General features: G+C 38.4%; 1 protein-coding gene across 2 annotated transcripts in view; it reads right to left on the reverse strand.

Moving 5' to 3' along the window:
* The window catches only part of CCDC146 (coiled-coil domain containing 146), a 105,254-nt gene that overhangs the window by 39,390 nt on the left and 40,797 nt on the right, over positions 1-25,067 (reverse strand). The window lies entirely within an intron of this gene.

Consider the following 25,067-nt stretch of genomic DNA (forward strand, 5'->3'; position numbering starts at 1 on the left):
GCAAAAAGGCAGATTAGAAAGATGGTGGGTGTCTGGAGAAAATGGTTCTAGTTCTGTTCTGCTCTGAGTTCCTGGGCAATTCTTTTACCTCTCTATATGAATACTATGATTTCCTCATCTGTAAATTAAGGGAAGAAATTGAGTTAAATTCTTCCAGTTCTAAAAAAAAACATAGGTTTAGCAAACAGCCTAAGGAGTACAGATTACAGGCTGTAAGTTGAGAGAACTAATAATTATTGAGCACCTATTATGAGCAACTGTCGTATGTCAGCTGTGCGTCTTGAAAATGTTCTGTGAGGTAGGGATTATCTTCATTTCAAACTAAAATTTGGAAATATTAAGTAATTTGTTTAAAGTTACAGAGCTAGTTAAAGGCAGAGTCAGGATTTAAACCCAGGTGGTTCAGCTCCAAAAACTCACACTCGTTTCTCTGTACCATGATGCATCTGCCTCTACTGTCAAAGAAACATGAAAGTTTATCTGGTACCCAAAGTAGTATTACTCATTCCTTATTCTTTTCTGGCAAAGGAACTTTTCATTCACTGAGTTAGGTAATAAGTAGTTAATAGACGTCATAACACAACATCCAACACTGAGGTGTTGCCATAATGCAATGGGCATTTGTATTAGGTTAAACTTTAACTGAATTGCTAGTAACATGGTATCAAAAAATAGAATTGAAGAAAAGATTTGAATTTTTCAGTGCCCTGTTGTTATTACCTCTGAAGTATTTATTGAGTGCATCCACATTCCTCCGCCTTCCCTAGGTGCCCTTATCTAAATCACATCATCTCTTAGTTGGACTACAGCAGACCTCCAGCTGCCCCCTCCCCATCTGTGTTTCCACTCAGCGCCCCTGTCCATCTACTTTCCATGGAGATCTTTTGAAAAATCAGACATGGTCCAGTTATGCTTGGTGCTCAAAACTCTTCAGGTGGATTAGAATTCGAGACCCTTGATATGACCCCCAGGGTCCTGTATGACCCTGCTTCCCTCCCAGTCCCCTTTAACAACACCCTCCTCTAACTCATAATGCTTCAGCCATACTGGCTGCCTTTTATTTCCATAAATGCATGAATCTCTTTCCTTCCCCAGGGCTTCTGCATCTGCCATTCCTCATCCCCACACCCACGCTCCCCCATTTCTCTCCAGCTCTTTCCTTATATCTCAGCTTACATATCAGTCCATATGAAGGCCTTCTCTGATGTCTATATCTAAAATAGATACCTATATACACCACCTCCAAAGAACTCTGTACTTCATAACATACCACATATTACCATCTGTAGTAACACATTTATTTATGTGATCAAAAGAATGTTATTCCCCAACTAGTACATAAGCACCATGAGGAAAGGGCCTGGGTTGCCTTGTTCTTTGCTGTATCCTCAGCCAGTAGAACCCCAGGCACAGTGTAGGTGTTTGGCAAATCCATGTTGAGTGAGCAGGTGAATGAATGGAACTGATAAGATGTAAAGGCCTGAGTCTACAGGGTGGGTTTCATGGTCTCTCTACCAAAAACAGGGTGGGAAAACATTGTTCAATGCACTATGCAGCCACCTCTTCTTTGTAAGTGGGATCTTTCACGAGGTCCCTACAAGCTGGTGCCAGGCCTGCATTCCAATCCCCACAACCTTCTTTTTTTTATGCATGAGTGAAATATGGGGAACAGGATTTTTAAGACCTTTGAGGAGGTTCTCACTATGTGAAATATCTTAAAATGTATGCAGGTGCCACCTTAAAAATAATTTACATGTAACCTTGTAAGTATTGAGTTGCTGTTGGTAAGTTGACCTAATGTTACATTTTATAGATATTTAATTAAACACATTTATTTTTGTTCTGCATTTTTCTTTCTGTATTTTTGAGCCAATATATAATTTATTTTGGGTCACATTTTCATTGGCTCCTAAAAAGGGGATAGGCCAAAGGCACTGTGCCTTGAAAGTCTAATAGGTTAAAAAAAAAAAAAAAAAAGCTTTGCATATGGGCACTCTTAAAGAAGAAAAGTAACTGGGAAAAGGTCAGGAAAAATTTGTGCATGAGTGTGGGTTTATATGTGTATGTGTGTACTGTGAAGGCCACGTGGAAGCCAGCCTTGTAACTAGTTGGCAAATGAGCCTAGTAAGCTGGCCACTGGAGGTAAGCCACTGGGTGAAGCAATTATGGAATCATTTGTTTAAAAACACATATAGTATTTAGTTTTGTTTTAAGGCTGAAAAGACCATTACCTCCCACCCCCTGCCCTGCGTGATGGGAACAAGTGAATGTGGCATAGGCCCCGCCCTTCGGTAGCTGACAGTCCGAGGAGACAGACACAAAAGAAATGACGGAATGTCTAAAAGTACACTCATTAGTTTAATTGTTTATAAACTATATTTGGTATTTTGCAATTATTTTCTTAATATTTTAAGTATAAAGCAAATAAGTAAAGTTACTTCCAGAACGGTGCTGTGAAGAGCTTGATGAATCCTCTCATCAAAGAAATATTGATTAAACTGGTCAAAATTATCTAAGACAATCATGGAAACTGACCGAAGGGCATGCAAGAAATTGAGAAGCATTTACTCAACAGAATCTACTGACACTCAGTAAGGACAGTGGGAGACTGGCATTTGCACCATGAGCTGCAGCCATCATCCTTAGCTCCCTGTTGTGTGAGAACTACTCTGGGCAGGTTTGGCAGCCAATGACGAGCCCATCGCCCCCACCTTCCTGTTGCCGAAGATCTATTCAGGTGGGTGGGGCCGCTCCAGAAAACTGCTGCACTCATCCTCCCCTCCCCGCAAGCTCTGTGCGTGAAAGAGCTTTAGCAGGTGGGAGGTTGCAGCTGTTCAGTAGTGCCCATCCCCGCTCCCCAGGCTCCCGCTTTACAGGGAGACTCAGGGCAGGCTTGGCAGCCTAGGAGGGTCAGAGTCCATTATGCCCCCAACTCTTGCTGATCAACTCCTGCCTGAGGATGGTCTCTTTATTTGGAACAGTATAGGCCATTCATGCCCCCAGAGCATTGTCAGAAACAACAGAAAACACACAAGGATTAATAGTAAAAGGAGGCTAATAGCTTAGTGATACCAGAGGCAGACCAGCAGAAGTTTAACAGAGAAATTGAGGCCAGACACAGTCAAAGAGGGCCCTGCTAATACCACACTCAGTAGTGGTGGTTCAGAAGCCTGTGGAAAATCTCAAGGCTATGACCTCTCAGGAGTAACCAGAGAGGGGTACTTCCAAGCTATCAGTCCTTGAGCTAAAGGTGTGGCAGATACGTAACCCCCCCTGAACCTTGAAAATGGTCCCCAAGCCTCATACAGATTCAGTGGAAAAAGATGAAAACTTGACTGGCTCGTGACGCTTAAACAACAATCTCTGACCAATCAACGGCTGACCGAGCTATGTTGACCCAGGAGCAACCCCCAGGAAGCCAAGCTTAAAAATGAAAACAAGGGAAGATTATCTACACAGAGTCATCAGAGGCTGCACACTATGGAGGAAATACACTTCAGAACTAGTCCAGCCAAGTCACTAAACAAATAAACATTTGAACAATAATAACAAAGACAAAATAGCAACAAGAAGAAGCCTGGAGAGGATTAGAATCCAGACTTGTTACAGTGTTATCCAAAATGTCCAATTTTCAACAAAAAATTATGAGACATGCAAAGAAAAAAGTTTGGAAAGTACTCTGGGGGTGCAGATGTTGGACTTAACAAAGACTTCAAAGCTGCTGTTATAAATATGTCCGAAGAATGAAAGGAAACCACATTTAAAGAATTAAGAGTACAATGACAATTCATCAAAAAGATAATGTCAATAAGGTATTGATCCAGAAGGATAAGAATTAAGATGTTAAAATGATGTTCTTTGGGTAGTAAGAATATATGGCTTTTTATTTTTGCTTATCTGTATTTTCTAATGTTCTGTAATGCATATGTACTACTTATAATAAGCAAAAGCTTGAAAATGATTGCTATAAGCAACAGGAATTCAGGGCAGAATTTCAAACTGCAGAACAGACTGATCAGATTCTAGTGGCAGATACAGCCAAATCCTAGCTCAGACTTAGTGAAAACTCTGCTGTATTTTCTCTAACTTGAGGCCCATCTGAAACAGCAGTAGTTTGAAGCCTCGTGGCAGGTGGGCCAAAGATGCCTGTTGCCAGGTTTTATAACCACAGAAAAAACAGGAAGATTTCCTTTCCTATTTGCTGTTTCCATCACTCCACTAGCCAAATTGCCTCTGGGGCCCAAGAACCTGTAAAGAAAGCTGACAGGACAAAACAGCTGATATGTCTTTGTAGTTTTTACATAAATTTGCAAAGGTTAGTCATAGATATTCAGAAAGAGGCTTGATAAACTATCTTTACTTGGCCTACTCTACTAAAAACAAATCTCTCTTAAAAATAAAAAGGTTCACTTCTAATAGATGAAATGCTTCACTCATAAATGTGAAAAAGACAGTTGCATATTCGCACTGCATGATACAACTAGGTAAGAATCCAAGTTTTAGTCATGTTTTACAAATGCAGAGTCTAACAAATAGAGCCTTAAGCCCAGTTGTAAGTTGTTAAAGAGTATACACAACAAAACGTTACATATAATGTCATAAGTTCATAAATAAGATTTCACAATAGATACTTGTGTTACTGAATTGCCTTGTTGGTAATCGAGACTGGAAGGAAACATTTACTCTAGAGCTACAAGTTTAACAAGGGTTCATGATTCATAGATGACATGTAATAATATGGAAAAAATTTCAAAAATTGAAATTTTAGGACATTCCAAGGAAACTAATAGCTCAGTGAGAGCTTTTACCAAGTGAACTTATCTGGAACGGGGTCAGCATGAGGAAACAATTAGGTGTTTGTGTGGGTGTTTGTAGGGCAACCAAGGTGAAGATGGTTATTAACCTGCTCTGTTCTTGTTGCCTCTTTGACATTACCTGCTGGTGGTCTCATCTTGCTTTGGGAGGTAGCATAAACTTGAAAGCATAAATCCTTACCATCCTTATCTCCCTCTCACTGCTAGAAATAAACAACATAGCCATTCCCATTTAGTTTCCAAATGCAACTCAGCTCTTAAATATGATTCATCACTCCTTGTGTTTGACTTTTCCTCTTGGTTGTTATATCAAGCTTGACCTTTCCCAAACACCTAACTCATTCACCAAAAACAATTTAAGCCACCTCAACTCATCAGGGATTCTGTTTATCTACATCCACACCCATCCTTAACTTCTTTCCCCATATCTCAAAAATGAAGTCTTCATTTCCTCCTCGTCAAGTCCAACCCATCCTCCTGTGCTCTCAAATATATAATCTCCTATCTCTTCCTAGGCATCAATTATACCCTCTCTCCTCTGTAACCCTACTTCTCCCTCTTTGCTGGCTCAGCATATAGAAGTCAAGTATATCACAAGTGGACTTTGGTTTGAATTCCAGCCCTGGAACTTTTAAACTAGGTAATTTGGAGTAATAGCTCATCAATCTGTACCACAGTTACTTCAGTTATAATAGAGACATAAAAACAGCTATTTCATAAGACTGTAGTGAGGACTAAATGAATCAATGTATGTAAGCTATTGAGTACAGTATCTAGTACACAAATGAGGGCTTAATCAGTGTCAGTTATTTCATTATTATTTTATCATTAACACTATGATAATATTATTAACTACCTATAAATTTGCTCAATTCTTTCTCATTTGAAAAATAAACAAACAAAAACCCACTTTGGATGCTGTGCTCCCATCTAGTTACCCTGCTTTCATCTCAGTTTTTTTCTTTATCTCCACTCCCTTACTTGCCAGTCACTCAGCAGTCCACAGTGACCAGACCGCCAGTCTATCACCAAATTGGTAAACTGACCAGTGACTTTCTCATTTCCCTGGCTGATTTTGATATTTTTTTCTTCTTTATCACTGTTTTTTTTTTTAGTAATTTGTTTATGATGTGTCTTGGTGTGGTTTTCTTCAACTTGAGAATTGTTCAAAGTTTTCAATCTGTGGGTTTATACATTTCATCAAATTTGGAAAAATTTCAAGTGTTGTTTCTTCAAATATCTTTTCTGTCCCTTTCTCTGCTCTTTCTGTGACTCTAATGAGTCATATGTTTGGCTACTTGATGTCCACAGATCACTGATGTTCTGTTCATTTTTATCTTCCAGTCTTTTTTCTTTATTTCATTTTGGATAATTTCTGTTGTTACATCTTAAAGCTCACTAATCTCTTTTTCTTTAGTGTCTAATCTGCTGTTAATCCCATCCAGGGAATTTTTTTAAAAAAATCTCAAGTGTTATATTTTTCATCTTTAGAAGTTTGATTTGGGTTTTTTTTTTTTTTTATAACTTCCACTTCTCTCATTATGCTCCTGATTTCCTCTGCCTTTCCCCCTACATTCAAAACATATATATAATAGCTGTTTTAATGTACTTGTCTGCTAATTCTATTTCTGTGTGTATTCCACTGATAGATTTTTCTCACTATAAGCCATATTTTTCTGCTTCTTTGCATGCCTACTTTTTTTTATTTTAATTTTAATTGAAGTATAGTTGATTTACAATGTTTCAGTTGTATAGCAAAGTGATTCAGTCGTACATATGTGAATAGATATATATATATATTCTTTTTCAGATTCTTTTCCGATAGGTTATTATAAGATATTGAATATAGTTCCCTGTGCTATATAGTAAGTTCTTATTGTTTATCTATTTTATATATATTACTTAGTATCTGCAAATCCTGAACTCCAAATTTACCCCTCCCTGCCCCCTTCCTCCTAGTATCTGTAGTTTGTTTTCTATGTCTGTGAGTCTATTCTGTTTTGTAAATAAGTTCATTTGTATCATTTTTTTAGATTCCACATATAAGTGATATCATAAGATATTCATCTTTTTCTGTCTGACTTACTTCAGTTAGTATGATAATCTCTAGGGTCCATCCATGTTGCTGCAAATGGCAATAATTCATCTTTTTTCATGGCTAAGTAATATTCCACAATATACACATGCACGTGCGCGCACACACACATATATGTATATATATAGCCCCCCCATTTTCTTTATCCATTCATCTGTCAATGGGCATTTAGGTTGCTTCCATGTCTTGGCTATTGTAAATAGTGCTGCTATGAACACTGGGGTGCATGTATCTTTTTGAATTAGAATTTTTGTCTTTTCTGGATATATGCCCAGGAGTGGGATTGCTCGATCATGTACATGCCTACTCATATTGTACTGAATGCCAGACATTGTGATTTTTACACTGTTGTGAAATGGACTTTGGGGGATATTCCTTTAAATATTTTTAAGCTTTGTAAGTCACAATTAAGTTACGCGGAAATAATTTGATCCTTTCAAGGCTTGCTTTTAAACTTTGTTAAGGAAGTCCAAAATTATCTTTTGTCTGGGCTAATTTGCTCCACTACTGAGCCAACACCCTCCTGCTCAGTGCCCTTGTGTCAGCAGGTCTTTCTAACCCCCTGACAGGAACTATTCTTGGCTCTGTGTGATCTCCAGGTATTGTTCCATTCCCTCCTCTCTGGAAGTTCTTTCCCCAGCCGCAGCAGTATCCTCATATGCATGTACTGATCAGTATTCCTCTGCGGATTTCTGGAGTGAGCTCTCTCTCTCTCTCCATGAAACTCTTCCTTCTCTTCACCTATATATTTTTGCCAACTTGGTCTCCCTGACCCCAAACGCTGTCTTCTCAAACCAGCAAGACCGCTTGGCCCTGTTTGGGCTCCCCCACTGTGCTCTCACTTGGAAACATCTCTAAGTAGGAAAATGGGGCACCTGTAGTCCTCAACTAAATTTTTCACCTATTCCTAGGGCTCACTGTCCTGGGCTATTGTCCAAAGTCTGAAAACTGCTGTTTCATCTAATTTGGTCCATTTTATAGTTGTTTAAGGTAGGAGGGTCGATCTGGGTTCTGTTACTCTTTTTTTTTTTAACATTTTTTATTGATTTATAATCATTTTACAATGTTGTGTCAAATTCCAGTGTTCAGCACAATTTTTCAGTCATTCATGGACATATACACATTGTCACATTTTTTTCTCTGTGAGTTATCATAACATTTTGTGTATATTTCCCTGTGCTATACAGTGTAATCTTGTTTATCTATTCTACAGTTTTGAAATCCCAGTCTATCCCTTCCCACCCTCCACCCCCCTGGTAACCAAAAGTCTGTATTCTCTGTCTGTGAGTCTATTTCTGTCCTGTATTTATGCTTTGTTTTTGTTTGTTTGTTTTTGTTTTTGTTTTTTAGATTCCACATATGAGCGATCTCATATGGTATTTTTCTTTCTCTTTCTGGCTTACTTCACTTAGAATGACATTCTCCAGGAGCATACATGTTGCTGCAAATGGCATTATGTTGTCGGTTTTTATGGCTGAGTAGTATTCCATTGTATAAATATACCACATCTTCTTTATCCAGTCACCTGTTGATGGACATTTAGGCTGTTTCCATGTTTTGGCTATTGTAAATAGTGCTGCTATGAACATTGGGGTGCAGGTGTCATCCTGAAGTAGATTTCCTTCTGGATACAAGCCCAGGAGTGGGATTCCTGGGTCATATGGTAAGTCTATTCCTAGTCTTTTGAGGAATCTCCACACTGTTTTCCATAGTGGCTGCACCAAACTGCATTCCCACCAGCAGTGTAGGAGGGTTCCCCTTTCTCCACAGCCTCTCCAGCATTTGTCATTTGTGGATTTTTGAATGACGGCCATTCTGACTGGTGTGAGGTGATACCTCATTGTAGTTTTGATTTGCATTTCTCTGATAATTAATGATATGGAGCATTTTTTCATGTGCTTTTTGATCATTTGTATGTCTTCCTTGGAGTCAGGCAAGAGAAAGAAATAAAAGGGATCCAAATTGGAAAAGAAGAGGTAAAAGTGTCATTATATGCTGATGACATGTTACTATATATAGAAAACCCTAAAAGGTCCACACAAAAACTACTAGAGCTGACTGAAGAATTCAGCAAGGTAGCAGGTTACAAAATTAACGTTCAAAAATCAGTTGCATTTCTTTACACTAATGATAAATCAACAGAAGAAGAAAGTAAAGAAACAATCCCCTTTAAAATAGCACCCAAAGTAATAAAATATCTGGGAATAAATCTAACCAAGGAGGTGAAAGAATTATACACAGAAAACTATAAACCATTGATGAAGGAAATTAAAGAAGACTTTAAAAAGTGGAAAGATATTCCATGCTCTTGGATTGGAAGAATCAATATTGTTAAAATGGTCACACTGCCCAAGACAATCTACGGATTTAATGCAATCCCTATCCAATTACCCAGGACATATTTCACAGAACTAGAAAAAATCATAATAAAATTCATATGGAACCATCAAAGACCTAGAATTGCCAAAGCATTACTGAAGAGAAAGAAAGAGGCTGGAGGAATAACTCTCCCAGACTTCAGACGATACTATAGAGCTACAGTCATCAAGACAGCATGGTATTGGTACCAAAACAGACATGTAGACCAATGGAACAGAATAGAGAGCCCAGAAATGAACCCACAAACTTTTGGTCAACTCATCTTTGACAAAGGAGGCAAGAATATACATTGGAATAAAGACAGTCTCTTCAGCAAATGGTGTTGGGAAAACTGGACAGCAGCATGTAAAACAATGAAGCTAGAACACTCCCTTACACCATATACAAAAATCAACTCAAAATGGATTAAAGACTTAAACATAAGACAAGATACAATAAACCTCCTAGAGGAAAACATAGGCAAAACATTATCTGACATACATTTCCAAAATTTTCTCCTGGAAGAAATAAAAGCAAGAATAAACAAATGGGACCTAATGAAACTTACAAGCTTCTGCACAGCAAAGGAAACCAGAAGTAAAACAAGAAGAAAACCTACGGAATGGGAGAAAATTTTTGCAAGTGAAACCGACAAAGGCTTGATCTCCAGAATATATAAGCAGCTCATACAACTCAATAAGAAAAATAAACAACCCAACCCAAAAATGGGCTGTTATTCTTGATTGAAAGTGGAGCCTCAGTGACCTCTTAATTATTAAATTCAAATGACATTTCTCTGTCCTTTTCATTCTTGAAAACTTTATGACATTTATTATTATTGACTTACTACAGTCCATTGTTCCTTGAACTCACTCTTCCTCTGATTCCTGTGACATATGGTCTCATGGTTCTCTCCTTACTCTTCTTTTTTCTCCTCTGGTCCTCCTCTTAAAAGTTGGTATGGTCCAGGATTTTGTCATTACCTTTTTTCTTCTTAAAAATTATTCACTTTCCCTGGTCTGAACTACCTCCTACCTCATGGTTTGAACTACCGCCTCCCTATAAGCTGATGACTCCCAAACAGAGGCAGCTGCTATTATCTGTTACTGGACAAGCTAGGACTTCGTTTGGGCAAGGGTCATTCAAGACTGTGGAATTAGAGGGCATGAAACACCTTCTCCTAACACTTGGAACCCTTGAAATGATTTACTTAACTGGTAAGAGTATCAATGTTCAGATAGTGTGGCCATTTTTTAGAGAGAAGTTCGGTATTATGGGGCATTTCATCCATAGGTTCTGTTGAACTAAATATTGTCAGACAGTTTCATAGAATAAACGGAATCCATATAGTGCCACACACGAGTCCTCATCACTTCTTGTTGAGAATGGGGCAGTAGGTAACCAATCACTTCCCCTGACTTCAAGTTGTGTCCCCTTGAATCTGTCTCTCATGCTGCCAGCAGAGTGCTCCATCTGAAACACAATTTTCACCTTAAAACCCTTCAGAGGACTCTATCACCTCCAGGATTAAGTCTAGGTCCCTTAACGTGGTATACAAGGGCCTTCGTTATCTGGCAGTTGCCACCCTCTCCAAACCTGTCTCCTCTTTTGCTGAACCTGCTCTGACCATTTCGGTTCTATAATACCTCCTGTGGTAGGCAGGATGGTGCCCCCCTCAAAATTTCCACCTTCTAATAGCTGTTATGTGTAGATGTGTTACTTTACATGGCAAAAGGGACTCTGCAGATACGGTCGTTGAGATGAAGAGATTATTGTGGATTATCCGGCTGGGCTAATCACATGAGTCTCATCACGTGAGTCCTTCAGAGCAGAGACTTTCTTGGCTGAGATAGAGAGATGAAACAGGAGAAGAAGCAAAGCCTAGAAGTGTGAGAAGGACTTGCCAGAGGAAGGGGATCACAAGACAAGAAATTTGGGCAAAAGGGAAAGAACCAGGTACTTCCCTAAAGCCCCCAAAAGAGAATGCAGTCCTATGTTGATTTGAGTCCATTGAGACCCACACTGGACTTCTGACCTACAGAATCATTCTATAATAAATTGGTGTTGTTTAAGTCACAAGTTTGTGACAATCTGTTATGAGAGCACTAGAAAGTTGACAGTTCCATACAGTGTCTTTGCATGTTCTGTTGCCCTAGTTTCCATTCCTCTCTCCTGTCCACATGGAGAACTCCTATTCTTCCTTTAAAACATCTCAGTGATCACCACCTGTGGCTCCTTTGAGAGACACCTCCAGGCAGAATTAGTTCTTTCTCTCTACTGCTTCTGTATTTTTAGATGCATGTTACTGCGCACATTGTGCGCCATTGTCAACGTATGTTTAAGTATGCCTCCCCCATCCGGCTGGGCACTCCTGGTGACAGGAACTCTGCTGCTGTATTAATCTGCAAGCCCAGCACAGAGCTTGATATCTCACAAGTACTCGGTAATGGTCATTAAACTGTGTTGATTTAATCTTAACAGCAGTAATGGCAGCTGAAAGAATGCTTGGTCATTCACTCACTTCCATTCCGATGTACCCGTCAGAGAAGGCAGGTGAAAAGGGAGGAAAAGAGCAGAGTCACTTGGCCTGAACAGAAGACTCGAAAGAGCAGAGGATGTGCCATACAAAACCGGCTGCCTCACCCACAGCCCCCCTCCTTCCCTCTGTGTAGCTGGCACGGCTCACAGGATGAGCAGAGAGATCTGGGACTGTTTCCCCCAGCCGTCTTGTTCCTCCTTTGGTGGCCGACCACAGGAATGCGAGGGGCAGGCCACAAAGAGCAAACAGGGCCTCCCAGAGTTAAGGTATCCAATGCAAGGGGCCCTGTGGTGAATGGTGCAGGTGCTTAGTTCTGTGAAAGACTTCAAAGTTAAGTTACAATAATTTTAAGATAAATGTACAGCCAAGTAAATAAAAAGCATGCCTAAGCACAGACATGCTAATGAGCAGCATTCCTTTAAAACATTCACATTTGTCCCAATGAAACTGCAATTGCTTGGACTTTTAACAGTTACTTTTCCTTTGTTTAAAATGACTTCCCCCCTTACTTCCAAAGATCATGGGAAAAGATGATAGCAGGTTGGAGTGGCTGTGAGCCCAGGAGGCAGGAAATGAGCCACATTAAAACCCAGATGCCTCTTTCCGAACTTCAAAGGGTAACTAACGGTTAAGAGTAAAGAAGCTAACTGGGCCGGAGTCCTGAGGGGGCATTCACACGAGGGTCTGCACATAACAGAGTCAGGAAACAGAGCCAGGTTAAAACCGTGAGTGACCAAAATCACAAAAACAGGAACCAGAATAGTAGGGGTAGGGGGCAAGAGTGGCATGGGCCCCCGAAGAGCTGTGCTGCCTGCTGACTCTGACCAGTGAGCTTTCAGTCCTTCACACTCGGCTGCCCCACCTTTAGGGCACATTTGCAGACATTGAGTGGGTTTAGGCAGGAGAGACCTGAAATGGAACCAGGGCCCTGAGAGACTACAGCAAGGGTTACAAACATATGAAGTTGGTTAATTGTTCATCTCACTATGAAGATCACAGACTGAAGCCCTTGCCCTGACCCTGTCCCCAGGGGCTGTCACTGTAAAGATGGGTGAGTGCAGAGCTCAGTGGACTGAACCACGGGGTCCCTGGGCTTCTCTGCTGCATGCACCTCTCAGGCCTCCTCTCTGTGCTGAGAGCACCGCCCGTCTCAGCTGGGTGTCAGCCGGCGTCCCCCAGCCCTGGGCTATGAGGTTACAGATAAGGGACATAGCTGCTTCCGCAACAAAGAAACTTGGGGCCTTTGGTGCCCACTTTCCTGTTTTGAAGATGCTTCTGCCCACAGGGCTCTTTCCAGTACTCAGAAATAGCCATTCACTTAGCAGAGAGGCATGGGAGAGGCCCCAGCGCCAGCAGTGTGCGTGCTGCGGCGGGCCCTCCACTTCCCCTTCCAGCGAGCAGATTGTGATGGACAGGGAAGCTTCTCACTGCTAATCAAAGACATGTTCTTTGAAAAAGAGAAAAACCCCAAAGCTGCAGCTTGAACTTCCCCACTGATACCATAAAATAGAAACTAGGAGCAGACTATGAGGATGTTTGAGTTCCACTCTTGCTGATTCCCTGGTAAAGGGGCTTTAAATCCTGGCAGTATATTTGGACAAGCCATTTAATTTTCGTTACATTTATTCCTAACTATTTTCTGCTTTTTGATTCCATTGTTGAGTGGAATTGTTTTTGCTATTGCACTTTTGGATTGTTTATTTCTAGTGTGCAGAAGCCATTCAATTTTGTTTCATAAAATTATTAACCTTGGAAGTAGAACCCAATCCTCATAGCCTGGTGTAAGCTCTCCTAGGTGTTCTACAAATGTTTCAGTTAGGGCAGAATATCTTTGACTGTCTTATTCATTTGATGTATCCTGAGCATTTAGAACACTGCTTGACCCTAAGTGCTCAAAAATATTTAATGACTGAGGCCTCTGTATCTCATCCATTCCTCAGAGTACTTATCTCGTTATGTTGAAATCATGCTCACATGTCTGTCCACCAGCTGGGAAGCTCTCTGAAGGCAGGAATCATTCTGGTGACCCAGGAACCTAGCATAGTCCATGGCGCACAGTGGGTGCTCGGCACATATCTGAAGAATCCATCAGTCTTTAGCAGAGCAAGGGTGCGGCGTGAAGGGTTGAGCATATCACAGGATATCTCAATGTGTGGATTTCTCTCTCCACATACAAGTGTGAGTTGGGCCAAAATGATCAAGGACATCACTGAATATGATGAAGTCAGTCTAAGGAACCCCAGCAGCCTGAAGCGGGGGTGTGTGTGTGTGTGCATGTGTGAGCGTGTGTATAAAGCTTAAGAGGACGTAAACTTGGTATTGATTGCCGAAGATTTATGGATTGATTGATTGTATGTAGAATACACAGTCCCCATACAGGTTGGAATGGAATATTATGAGCCTTTGAATAGAAAAATTGTCAAACATTCTCTCCTGACAGCTTGCCACCCAGGAAAAGTCCTCAGCTTGACATGATCCACCTCCAAGAGCACAAAATTCAGCCCATAGTTAAATATAAATGACTTTATGGCAGTTGAAATTTATGTATTAGAGAGATGCATATCCATGAATAAAGAATAAAGTCCAATAGTTGAATATTTTAATCCTAACAAAAACCCTTTAAGGGGCAAGAAAATATAATTTTTTAATAACTAACTGGGTATTATAATGTGTTACACTTAAACCTAAAGTTAGATCCTCGGAATCTTTTCATTTATGTGCTAATAGGAGCCAATTAGTCGACTTACAGATTTCCTGAAATACTGTAATTGAATGGTAACAGATGGATAGCAATTACCCATGGCAATTATATAATAGATTATTCTGGAACTGCCTCAGAAAAGGGTGGATTATTCAGAAATTAACACAGTTTTCCAAGAAATCTGGTTTTTATATTTGGAGACATAGTTTTTTAGCTTGTTTTAGTTTTGGAAAAAGGAGAGAAAAACCATAGAATATCACCAAGTATAATTTTAACATTTTTCACATGATACTAACTTTAATACTCAAGCAAAGTAAAATTAAAAGAAATGAAAAAAAGTTTTAAGAGTAGATTCTAACAAACATTTCACCAAACACAGCTGTTTCTATTTCACTAAGTCTGTGATTACAAAATATTTTAATGTGCTTTCTGGCAAACATAAGTAGCCTCAGTTCATGGGAATGCCACATTTCCAGTTATTCTTGATAGGTTGTACCAATTTAACAAAAAATAAAAATATATTTATCAGGAAAGGAAAATAACCTATATCACTTAAAATATGTAAGATAGACCTTAATCCATGTTACAGCAGTGGGTTTCATGCCAGGGATTGCAAACTAGCAGTCAATAATATAAATCTGGAAATATTTTTGGTATGCATAATTTTTTAAATTAGAACATTAGCTGGTAACATTTAAAATTTGTAGATTTTGACATAAAAACTGAATTTTCAGCTTCTCTTGAAAAATTATTAGATTTGATGATACTGGATTCATATGCCAACATTACAACAATCAGTTGGCATTTAGTAGAGACTGACTTTCAGAGGCAGTAAAAGAGACTGCTGCTTTTAAAAAGGAGTAAATCCATCCTCAGGTAATGAGTATCTGGTAGTCATAGAGATGATAAAAAGAATGTATCACAGAATTAGAATATATTGACTAGTTTAAAAAGAAAGCATAAAGGAACAAAATCCTGGAACATCTTACAAAGACACTTTAAATGTGTTCTGAATTTATTACACTTAGAGACTATATTCCATAGAAGACAAGAGATTCTTAGCAATGGTTGGTATTCCATCAAATCTCACAAACCCTATGACAAAACAATTCTTTCCTTGAAGAATGCCCACAGAGGTGCACACACAAGTACACCATGAGACGTGCAAAAATGTTCAAGTTGCATTATTGGTAATACATGAAAATTGGAAACAGCCCCAATATCCATTGGCAGGATGATGGATAAATAATATTGGTATAACCACATAATGGAAATAAACTTGTAAAAATATAAATGATTCTCAGAAATATAACATAGAGTTAAAGAAACCAAAAACAAAATAATACATTTTGTAGGATTCTATTTAATTTTAAAACGAGCAAAACAAAAGTATGGTGTTTAGGGATTCATGGTGGTTGTAAAACTATAAAGAATATCAAGAAAAGCATTATTGTAAAGGTCAGGATAGTGGCTACTACTGGGTGAGTGACAGTGCATGAGGGGAGTTTCTGGGAGATGGCAATATTTTATCTTTTGACCTGGATGGTGATTGAGTATTTGACTTGAATTGTACCTTTACATTTTGGACACTTTATGTATATTATACTTCAGAATTTAAAAAGATTAAAAACTATGTAGAAGATGGTCTAGTTTTTATAAAATTATACACCCATATTTGGGGAGATGATTTGAAATATTTTAAAATGTTAGTAAAAGTAGTTATACTACACTCAACAACAACAGAACAACCCAAATTCAGAAATGGACAAAGGATCTAAACAGACGTTTCTCCAAATGGTCAGTAAGCACTCAACATCACTAATTATTACAAAATGCAAATCATAATCACAATGAGATACCACTTCACATCCAGTAGGATGGCTGCTATCAAAAACCAAAATAACAACTGTTGGCAAGGGTGTGGAGGAATTGGAATGCCTGTGTCTGAAGGATGGGAATGTAAAATGATGCAGCTGATGTGGAAAACAGTATGGAACCTCCTCAAAAAATTAAATGTAGAATTACTATATGAGTTATCAATTCCACTTCTGGGTATACTCATTAAAGAATTGAAAGTAGAGACTTGAACAGATACTTGTCTGCCCATTTTCATAGCAGCATCACTTATTATAGCCAAATGGTGAAAACAACCCAAATTCCAATCAACAAATGGCTAAGTAAACAAAATGTGATGTATACATACAATGAAATATTATTTAGCCATAAAAAGAAAAGATATTTTGATACATGCTACAACATGAACAGACCTTGAAGATATACTAAGTGAGACAGGGCAGATACAAAAGGACAGTGTTGTATGATTCCACTTATACAAGATACCTAGAATAGTCATATCCATTGAGACAGAAAGTAGAACAGTGGTTCCAGGAGTGGGGCAGTGAGGATGAGGATTTATTCTTTAGTAAGTACAGAGTTTTGGTATGAGATGGTGAAAAAGCTCTGGAGATAGATGGTAGTAATGGTTGCATAACAATGTGAATGTTAATGCTACTGAACTGTACACTTAAACATGGTTCAAATGGTGAATTTTGTTATGGATATTTTACCACAGTAGAAGTGGTAGGAATACAGTTGTCATATACATTTTTGTATTTTCTTTTTTTTTAAATTGATTTAGAGTATTGACTTAGTTTCAGGTTTACAAGACAGTGATTCAAAATTTTTATAGATGGTACTCTATTTAAACTTATGATAAAACATTGGCTATGTTCCTGGTGCTGTACAATATATCCTTGTAGCTTATTTATTTTATACCTAGTAGTTGATACGTCTTTAGCCCTTAGCCCTATCTTCTCCCTCCCTCCTTCCTTCTCCTCACTGGTAGCTACTAGTTTGTTCTATCTGTGAGTCTGTTATGTTTTGTTATATTCATTCATTTAAAAAAATTTTTTTTAATTCTACTTAGAGGAAATGCTTTCAGCTTTTTACCATCGAGTATGATGTTAGCTGTGGGATTATCATATATTGCCCTTACTATGTTGAGGTATGTTCTCACTATACCCCTTTTGTGGAGAATTTTTATCATAAATGGATGTTGAATTTTGTCATAGGCTCTTTCTGCTTCTATTGAGGTGAGCATATGATTTTTACTCTTCAGTTTGTTAATATAATGTATCACATTGATTGATTTGTGTGAACCATCCTTGCATCCCTGGGATCAATCCCACCTGTTCATGGTGTAATGTATTGTTGAATTTGGTTTGCTAATATTTTGTTGAGAATTTTTGCATCTATAAGTGATATTGACCTATAATTTTCTTCTTCTTCTTCTTCTTTTTTTTTTGGTATCTTTGTTTGATTTTAGTATCAGGGTGATGCTGGCTTCACAGAATGTGTTTGGAAGCATTCCTTCCTTTGCATTTTTGGGGGATAATTTGAGAAGGATAGGTATTAACTTGTCTCTAAATGTTTGGTATAACTCACCTGTGAAGTCGTCTGATCCTGGACTTTTGTTTATTGGGAGTTTTAAAATTACTGATTCAATTTCATTACTTGTAATTGGCCTATGCAGATTTTCTGTTTCTTCCTGGTTCAGTGTTGGGAAATTGTACATTTCTAGGAATTTGTCCATTTCTTCCAAGTTGTCCATTTTACTGGTGTAGAGTTGTTCATAGCCATCTCTTATGATCCTTTGTATTTCTGTGGTGTTGGTTGTAACTTCTCCTTTTTCATTATTGATTTTTATTGATTTGGGCCCTCTTTTTTTCGTGATGAGTCCGGCTAAAGATTTATCAGTTTTGTTTATCTTTTCAAAGAACTAGCTCTTGGTTTCATTGATCTTTTCTTTTTTTAAAGTCTCTATTTCACTTATTTCTGCTCTGCTCTTTATGATTTCTTTCTTTTTACTTCGGGTCTTGTTTGTTCTTTTTCTAGTTCCTTTAGAAGTAAGATTAGGTTGTTTGTTCAAGATTTTTCTTCTTTTCTGAGAATTTCTGTATTTTCTAACTTTTTTTTTTTTAACAGTGAACAAGTATTTCATTTAGAATCAGAAAATTTTTTTTACAGAAATGAGATTTTTTTTTTTTAAATTGTCACATGCCTTCTAGAATGCAGCTCTGGGCAGGGTAGGGGCATAAGGTGTCATAAAAATTATTATTCTAAGAATTTATACTCCAAGTCAGACAACACACAGGAGCATACACAGAAAGAGGTGTAAAAAATTACAAAGACAGATTAGCATATATTGGAGAAATTGAGTCATTTCCACATATAGCAAGGCATGTGAATAGCTCATTTGGGAACTCCCAGTTTTACTGAAAGACCTGAAAAAACTTTACTGGTTTATAAAACCTCAGGAGCATTGTACTAAGAGAGTTTTAATATGGGTAAGCTATATTTTTGTAGCATTTTTCTACAGTCTAGCCACAAATTAAAGGTATTACAGAGACCAGGTAGAATAGATGGTATGGAAATTAGGAGACCTGAGCAGCCTTGGTCAGGCACGGACAGGCCTTTCAGCTTTTCCTATACCTGTTGACTCATCTGTAAAATGAAGGGGCTGGTCCTGATAACATGTAACGTCATTTCCTGAAGTTTTACGGCACTGAAAAAGCTTGAAATAGTTGTTTAACATTAAAGTTTCTTTAATAAACTCTAAACGCTGTTTGTTCTAGATATTTCACATTAATTACTGGAATATATATCTAGTGTATTCAGCTTCTATCTGGCAGTGTTATTTTTCTCTTTGCTATAGTACTGATGTTTTAAAATATGAAAAATTCAAGAAATCACAGTGAATTGTTATGAAAGTGAATAGTTCCACAGTAAAACTCCTTTCAACATTGAAAATTGGGAATGTTGGCTAAAAGTTTACCCTGTTTGTAAAGTAAATCTGTTTAGAACTTCTGTGTCCTAAAAGTTTATTTAACTTTGTTTATGGCAATGTAATAATGTAATCTGAAGCAACTATTAACACAACTGGCCGCTGTCAAAATGATGGAGAAAGTATTTATCTTTGATGCCCTAATGCTTTGATTCCAGTCATGTCCTCTAACTTTGTTCTCTCAAAAGCCATTCCAGAAAAGAAATCCTATGAAGTTAGCTTTACATATGGACTTAATATCGTCATTAAACAAAAGACTCTGGTGCAGACCTCAGCATGATTCAATTCCTTTCCCTCCTTTTCCCTCACGTCTCTTCTGTTTGTCATCTTTATCCCACCACCTTCATCTCTCTGGGCTCCACTACATTCCTCCGCACCGTATTTCTGTCTTCTATGTTTGGGTGGGAATTAGCAGGAAAAATTAGAGAAGATGGGCCACATAATCAGCAGCAGATGTTAGCCATTTGTGGAGCAGGAAGGAAGAGCAACTTAAACTTGGCCTAGATTCTCCAAGGCAGGCCAGGCTCCTCTTCTGGGGCTTGCCTTCGAAAGGAGGAAAGTAAAATCCCCCAACCCACGTTTGCTAGTGAGCAGCTTCTCACCCCTCACCCGCACTGCCTCACACTGCAGAAGCAAAGACACGAACAAGAGACAAAAAATAGGGAAAACAGCAAATGTAAAGGTGAAACATTTTAATATATTTACCTCCTGTGCTCTTATATTTTCAGTGCTTCAGCTGTATCTTTATTCTGTGCATTCTGCAGAATCTGTACTTTATTCAGTTAACAAACCCTATGCTCATTAAGTACACTTTAGACCTAGGGAAGCCATTTGTACGGAACATGATTTTCTTTTAAAAATGCCTTTCATTCCAAACACTTCCTTTTTTCTGTTTTGTAAATGGGAGATTTTGGAGTGGTAGCAGTTACAGTGGTGGGTGGGATAAGAGGCAAAGAAACAGCCTAATAAAGGAGAGAAACAGGAAGCTCTCTCTTCTGCCAGGCAGCATATATCCAACATAGCCATAGTTATTTTCAGAGTTAGCAAAGGAAGAGGCCAATGCCACAGCACAGTGGGAGGGAACTGACGGGTGCAGAAAAGGCCTTGGTGTGTTACTGACTGCTATTCTAAGGCCAAGCATACTGCCTTGGTCCACAGCTGCCTCTGGCTTGAAATAATTTGCTCTGCAACTTAAAGCTCCCGGAAGTCAGAAATTCACCTGTTTTTTCACTTTTGTCATCCACAGGGTCAGTACAGAGCATAGCTTAATAAATGCAAAATAAGGACTCAGTGATTGGAGGAATAGCTAAAACGAAGTAGATCTTTATAATTTTCCATTGGAACTAATGATTTAATTCAAGGAATATCTATATGTATGTTTTTATTTTGAATATTTGCTTTGCTATTACATGGCTGCTAACTAATAACATTTATAGTTATAAACTATTACACCTGAAAGGGACCTTAGAGATCTCTCATCTGACCTTCTCAGAATACAGATGAGGAAATTAATAGCTAGTTAAGTGACAAGAAAGTGTAAGTTTCCTCACTAACATCACGGGTTCCAAGACTATCATTCTAAGGCTCTTTTCACTCTGTCATGTCATGCTGTTTTTGAGATGATAATGGTAGTGAATGGAGACTCATTTTAACCCTATGTTTATACATGACTGACCACAACTTGTGCATCTATTTCATCAACTTTTTGTGCAACAGCAATTGTTGCAGCTGAACTTTATATCAAATGTCAAAATACATGCTGTATCATTTGTACGTCATTGACATAATTAGGTGTTAAATACACAAGCAGAGGAAAGCTGTGGTAAATAATGGTGGACACTTTAAGCAAAATAAGGGTCAAGCAATTTTTTATCCATTGATAAAGATCATGAAGTGGTTTCTTTTACTCTGAAAATTTTTCACTGCAAATAACAGGAAATGACTCAAATCATAGATAATACCAAACTAGAAGCAGAAAAAAGAAAGAAACTTAATAAGATACCTCAGAATGCTATACTTAAATTTAAAAAGATTTCCTTAGAAGAACTTGGACGATGAACTATTAGTGTGTTCCAGTGTTTACTATTAAAACTATATTTACTCCATTTGTGAATTTTCTTTAGTTACCAGCATAGTGGAAATCACCTTTGTATGAGCATTTACTGAGAATTCATATGCTGACATATATCTCATAAGATAAACTTGTGTCTTTTAAAAACTAGTTTGAAAGAGAGTAAGGATAGGCATTTAAAAGGCACACATTCAGCATGAAATTATTCAGCTGGCATGGAATTAGTTTAATGTTTCCACTTTTTCATAATAATCATTTAAGATGCATGCTATTTTTATGTATAAAGTGAAATTCCTAAGCTGAATTTTATTATTTAGTTTAAATTTACATAGGTCATGTAACATGATATTGCATATTATGTGAAATTATATAACATAATGTAGCTATATGTAATATGTTATAAATTCATATTAATATTATTTTTAAACACCAAGTAAAGACAAACAAAACAAATAATATCCTGAGGAATGCAAGTGATTAAACAGATAAAATTAACATTCAACTTAGAATAAATACATAAATATTTTTAAGAATTAAAGCTTTGGATTTTATAACCATATACAATCAATCCTCATTATTCATGAAGCTTGCATCTGCAAATTTGCCTGCTTGTATTTGGTACCAAATACCAAATACTGCTTGTTAGAATTTATTTGTAACTGCAGGATAATGTGTGTGGGCTTTGGGGACCATTTACAGACATGCGTGCGCAGGGTGGTAAGAAGTTTAAGTTGCCCAACACACATATTCCCAGCTGAACTCCAAGATCAACACTTTGCTCTCTTGTTTCAGCTCTCCTACTGTAAACAACTGCTCTTTTTTGCAATCTAAGTGCCACACTTCTGTGCGTTTTTCACACTTTTGTGTTTTTGTTGGTGTTGTCACTGTTTAAAATGGCCCCTGAGCTTAGTGCTGAGTTGCTGTCTAGTGTTCCTAAGGGCAAGAAGGCTGTGATGCACCTTAAGGAGAAAATACATGTGTTACTCTCTTGAGTATACTTTGCATAAGAAAAAATAAAGAAGTGTGAGTATGTTGTGAATATACCGATGAAAGTAATTTTCATATGGGGCTTATAAAAACATATCTTGCTACTTTAAAATCCCAACATAATTGGTGTTAAATAATTTGTTGAGATCTGAAAAACAAATCTGAATGTGGGCATAAATGTGTCAGTTCTAGGTTGAGAGCAGATTTCGGGTAGAGGATGCTGACACTGCCATGAGGAATCAGTAGATGATCCTAGGAGTCAGGGCAGGCAGGGCATGAGAACGTCCAAAAAGGCTTTCCAGCAAGAGGGAGAAGGCAGAAAGTCAAGGTCAGAGGGTGGGGATTCCGTGTGAGTTGAGGACAAGAAGTCAGCTCTTCAAGACTGTGATTATTTGATGGCTGCCTCCTTGAAACCTCCTCTTCTAGTCTTCCTGCCACGGTGCTCTTCTGATTCTCATCTTATTTCTTTGACCATCCTTTTGGTTCCTGCCATCACACATCCATTCTGTGCAGTTTTTACTACTTAGATGTCCAACTGTCTGTTAGATGTTTCTGCTTGGTGGCTTGTTGGTGTATCCAAAGCAGAAATACTACTAGTCCCCTCTCCTCAACCTACTGCTCGTTCTCACTCTTGTTGCTATGCCATTACTTCACTCCAATCAGTCACACTGCACAGATCTCCCTCACCCCGCCTCTCCTTCCTTTCTTCATCCTGTATCAGATTCTATAGCTTCGATCACTCCTTGCCAATAATATCAGCTACCCCTTCACCACCCAGCCTGCCACCACACTGGTTCACCTCTTACCTAGTACCTGTCACCACGCTAACACCTCTCACCTCAGACACCATTTCCTGCTGATTTCTAGCACAAGAGTCATTCCTAAAAATGGTCCTAGAAAAAAAGTTTCTCATTGTCAACCAAAGTTTGAAAAGTGCAGCATACATTACTTTCCTCTTGGTCAGCCATGTTACACATTAGCATATGATTGACAATCTTCAGAGCCACTCACCCTGTAACTCTATTCGCATGTAACACTCATCAACGTCTACTACTCATGTTCTGGAAAACATTTCAAGAAACAGTGACATGGACTATTTAAATGGCCTCTATCTTGTACACTGCCCTCCTTGCCTAATCGTTTCCTTCCCAGTACACCTACTACTTCATTGGTGGATTAATTTCTCCAAAGTGCTCAACTGATTATATTATTCCTCTGCTCTAAAACCTTCAATGGCTCCCCACTGATCTAAGTAGTGTTTAAACACCAGGTTCTCCACAACATGGTACCAACATTCCTTTCCAGTATTATTTCCCCTGACTCGGCAGTGCGGCATAGGAGGAAAGAGATGAACTTTGGAGTCAGACCCAGGTTCAAATTCAAACTCTGTTCCTTAAAAAGTGTAAAACCACAGACAAGTCATTTATTGCTTTGAACCCTTTCTTCGGTCATTGCACATGTAGGTAGTAACTGTGGAGACGGGAGGGTGCAGTGAGCTGTGTGAGTGCTTCCTGTATAACTGTGGCGGAGCACTCTCTGCCCCCATGGGTTATGAACTCAGTAGGCAGCTCCAGCCTCTTTCATATGGCAGTCACTTAGTGACCAGTAAATTTTTAAATTAAGAACCCAGAGTATCACCTATCAATAAAAACTTATTAATGAAGCAATTTTCTGCCTTTATTTGGGGTATTTTTCTATGGTCTTGAAGGGACGGGAGCCAGTTCCCATAGCACATCTTAGCTTTTAGGTAGAACTGTGCCACTGGCCGTTGGCTCAGTGAGGTGTGCAGGGCCCAAGACTCAGCAGCAGTGTCTGGAAAGAAAACCCCTGATCCAAAGAAATGAGACAAAAGCCCAATGCAAGAGTCAGAAAGCTGCGCTTTTGTTAGACTTAGAAACACCTCACAGTGCCTATGATTTCACCTGAAAGTCCAACATGAACAGAATGCAAGGTTCTCAATACCCATTCCTAAGAAGGAAAAAGGATTTTTGTTTGATGTGTTCACTAGTGTAGCCTAAGTACCTGGAATAATGTTTTGTGTGTAGGGGATGTTCAGTTAATATATGATGGATGGATTGGTTGATAGATGAATGAATGAAAGAAACAGAACATGGCATGCACTTCTATACGCTCTAACTTAGTGTCGAGTATACAGAAGCTCCTTAATAAATACTAGATATATGGGAATATCAAAACAAATATATGTATGTTCATGTATGACTGAAGCATTATGCTGTATACCTGAAACTGACACAACATTGTAAACTGACAATACCTCAATTAAAAAAAATAGATATACAAAATTTAAAAAAGCAGAGATGGGAGGAGTTCAAAGAGTCACACTCGGGCAGCTATGGGAAGGACAATGCAATCACAAAAATGGTGAAGGGCGGAGGAGGCTGCTGGTTTTGATGTACTTTTAAAAGTGTTTTCATCACTGAGACATTTCTACTACATTATGCTGTGGGTCAAAGGAATAGAAAGGTGCACTTTTTTTCTCTACCATTTTTCTGTGCTTTTCAGATAGATAAAAGTCCACTGCAAGAGTCAGAAAGTTGAACCTCATTATGTTTAAACTTTTGTTTAAGTCTTGAGATTTCACCTGAAAGTGCAACATGAACAAAATACAGGACCTCAGTGCCCATTGCAAGAAGGATGA

This window comes from Camelus bactrianus, chromosome 7 (assembly GCF_048773025.1).
Source record: "Camelus bactrianus isolate YW-2024 breed Bactrian camel chromosome 7, ASM4877302v1, whole genome shotgun sequence".
Taxonomy (NCBI): Eukaryota; Metazoa; Chordata; class Mammalia; order Artiodactyla; family Camelidae; genus Camelus; species Camelus bactrianus.